Source organism: Nannospalax galili, unplaced genomic scaffold (genome assembly GCF_000622305.1).
Source record: "Nannospalax galili isolate Female #2095 unplaced genomic scaffold, S.galili_v1.0 scaffold305, whole genome shotgun sequence".
Classification (NCBI taxonomy): Eukaryota; Metazoa; Chordata; class Mammalia; order Rodentia; family Spalacidae; genus Nannospalax; species Nannospalax galili.
In genome coordinates, this window is record NW_008356258.1 from 2915021 (window position 1) to 2918779 (window position 3759).

Sequence of the window (3759 nt, forward strand, 5' to 3'; positions counted from 1 at the left end):
AGGCCCTGGAAAAATTAAATATAAATTCATTAAATTTAAATATACATCTCATAAAAGAAACAAGCAAAATACACTTTATGTGCATATAGGCTGAGGCACTGGGTGAAAGCTGTGTGCACAGTATTGACTCCAACGAGGTGGAGTGAGTAGATGTGGAGAGGTGGAGAGCCTCTCTCCCTGTGCCCAGAACTCGGCTGAACACAAGCTTCAAAAATTAAATATAAATTCATTAAATTTAAATATACATCTCATAAAAGAAACAAGCAAAATACACTTTATGTGCATATAGGCTGAGGCACTGGGTGAAAGCTGTGTGCACAGTATTGACTCCAACGAGGTGGAGTGAGTAGATGTGGAGAGGTGGAGAGCCTCTCTCCCTGTGCCCAGAACTCGGCTGAACACAAGCTTCCTTCCATTCCTGCAGCCTTCTCTCTCTGTCTTGGAAGCCTCGCTCCTTTTCATTCTTTTTGTTTGTTTCTTATTTTTATTTATGTGTATGAGTGTTTTGCCTGTATGTGTGTAAGTGCACCACTTGTATGCAGTGGCCATAGAGGTCAAAAGAGAGCGTTGGATTCCCTGGAACTGGAGTTACAGAGATCTTTTAGCCATCAAATGGGTGCTGGGAACTAAACCTGAGTCCTCTTCAAGAGCACCCAATGCTCTTTAACTGCTGAGCCATCTCTCCAGCCCCATCTTTTCATTCTTTCCTTCCTGAATCCTCACTTCTTTCATTTTTCTGGACACTTTACTCCCTCCCAAACATGGACATCATGTCCAAGTTTGTTCTTGTGACTTACAGATTTCCCAGCCTCCAGAACTTTCTGGAGCTACCCAAGGACCGGAGGCCAGTTTCCACCACCGTATATATTTGACTGACTTTAAGCAAATGGCAGGCGTACACTTAGACGTCTACTTGCTCACTGGTAAAATGGCGCTAAAATCTAATCTATTTCTCAGGCCTGTTGCAGCATCGAAAATCATCTTGCCAAGCGGTGGCTGATGGTGATGGCAGTATTACCAGTTTCCAAACGGATGTCTGGCTGTGCTCCAGCAGCACTTTTCCCACAAAGGCGGACTAGAGGCTGTAGGGAGGAGGCTGCCTTGGCCCTGGGGAGTCTGCCAAGCCTGGACCCTGCAGCCGGTTTTCAGCTTTCTGTCTCAGTCCGCAGGCAGCTCCTCTTTCAGGGGCCTGCTTGGCTTGCACAGGCTCTGTTTTCAGTGTTGAGCCAGGGCACCCTCTGCCCTGCACTGGAAAAGGGACTTGCCCTGGCCTCTCCACACTGCCTTCCAGTCCCTAGACCAAGGGAGAGCCTTCTGTAAGCTTTTCCCAAGTTCCCCCAACTTTTAACTCATGAAGCCTGAGGAGTCAAGGGGATATGGGACCAGATATGCAGCAGTTCTAGAAACTCATATCCGGTCCCTCTTGGGATTTCTAGTTCAGGTGCCTACAAATAAAGTTTTACAGCACTGGGGAGACCTGGGAATTTGTTCCTCCCACAGTTCCTCCTAGGGTTACAGGGTCTACAAAGAGTCAGGTGAGATTCACCTTCCTCTGGGAGTGCAGCCGGGAAACTTGCGCCTGGAATCCAGGCTCAGGAAAGGCAACCACCAGAGCATATGTGCCACTGAGAACCTCAGAACTTTGGATTTAGGTAACAGGGAGCAATGTTTTTTCTCCAAATCAATTTTGCTGAGGGATGGTGTACTCTCCCAGACCCCAAACAACCAGAAACCCCTGCCTTGTGAATCAGCAACTGAAGGTCCCCTTGATAAAAATAACATTTTTAATTTATTGACTGACAAAACACTCTATTTATCAAACCATTCTGAGACCCTCTAAAGATAACATGAAGATAAAACCCAAAAGGAAAATTAAAGCTTGAATACAGCCTTGCAGCTTCTGCTTCATTTCACTGTAAATCGAGGGCGATAAAGCACAGCTTCCACAGACTGCAGAAAGCTACACTGTAATTTTCTTTTGTGCAAGAGATGAATTCTGAGGTATCAGACTTCTTACCTATAAGAAGTTGGATGGTGGTGGATGGTTCCGATACACTAATGATGTCTTTCTTTATATCTTTGGCTTGAACTCTAATTTGCTTACAGTTTAATGAACATCAGTTCTCTCTGCGAAGTGACTAAGTACCTGGGAGATTGAGCACTTAGGCAGTCAAATGCTCTTGCTTCCCAGCACTAATCTTCAAGCTCTGTGTTCTAAAAAGGCTTCTTAAAGAGAGTGGCTTTTTCAAGCTCTGTGAATCACTTTTGTGCAGTAACAGTGCACTTGAATTAAAAGCCATGATCTGGCTGGAGACTTGGGCTATGCCACAAGGAAAGCAAAAGGCTTCTCTGGCACAGATTCCTGGCTTCTATCACGGTCAGGTGTAAAAACTGTGCTGTCATGGCTGTCGGTTTCCCAGACTTTGCTTTCCCCAACAGTTGCTCCCAACAGTCTCAGTTACATTCTTCAGGCATTTTCTTCATCTCTGAGAATTTGGAAACGTGGGGTCGATGGAGGCAGGAGATGAGGCTTTCAGCATGACCTTGTTGCTCGTTTCCTTTAACACTTTGCTCCTGGAATAGACATGCTGAGGTTTTTTGATAGGATAACCTCAATCTATAAATAATTTACAAATAAACTAGTGCTCATGATACATTTCACTTACTGTCATGCCTCTGCGTTGAAGCCCCATCCATCTGCAGGAATGGCCCCGAGTGCCATGGTACAGATTCTGCTGAGGGCAGGTTTGGGATGGGACCTAAGATTCTGCCTTTCTGAGGAGCTCCCAGGTGAGATTGCTGCTGCACTGGCCCACAGACTGTACTGGGAGGAGTCATGAAGTAAGTCCTTTACCTGGGTGATCTGATTTCATCTTCATGACAACCTGTGAGGTAATAAAGACCCAATGAGGTGAAAAGAGCCTAATTTACCTGGCCACCTAGTTGTGGAGACTGAATCTGATTTCATTGTGTCTGCTCAACAGCATGAGTATAGCACTATTGGACATGTCTCCTCTTTCTCACAGGTGCCCTTGTGAAAGATGACTATTTGTCAATTACTTTTCTCATTGCTTTTCTCATTAAATACCTGACAAGAAGCAATTTAAGGGAGAAAGGGTTTATTCTGGCTTACAGTTTGAGGGGGTATATTCTTTTTAAAAGATTTATTTTCTTTATGTATATGTGTGTGCCTCTTTCTCTGTGTGTGCAAGTGCCCTCAGAGGCCAGAAGAGGGCATCTCCCCAGGAGCTGTCTAATATGGGTGCTGGGACTCAGGTTCTATGCAAGAGCAGCAAGTGCTCTTAACTGCTCTCTCTAGCCCCAAGGATACATGGTAGGGAGGGCATGGCAGCAGGAGCAGGAGGCCAGCTGGTCACATGGCATCAGCAGTCAGGAAGCAGAAAACAGACAGGAAGTAGGACCAGGGTATAAAACATCAAGACCTGCCCCATATCCCACTTCCTCCTTCAAGGCTCCACCTCCTAAAGGTTTCACAACCTTCCCAAACAGCACCACCATCTGAGAACCAAGTGTCCAAACACATGAGCCTGTGAGGAACATTTCACATTCAGACAACAGCCTTGGTTTTTGTACACTGGTCTTAATCCAGATTATTCTGTATGTAGGCCAGGCTAGCCTTGAACTCACAAAGATCCACTTGCCTCTGCCTTCTGAGTGCTGGGATTAAAGGCGTGCACTACCACACCCAACTAAATGGCATGATGCATTTTCTAAGTGTTCCTTCCTCCAGGTGTTGAA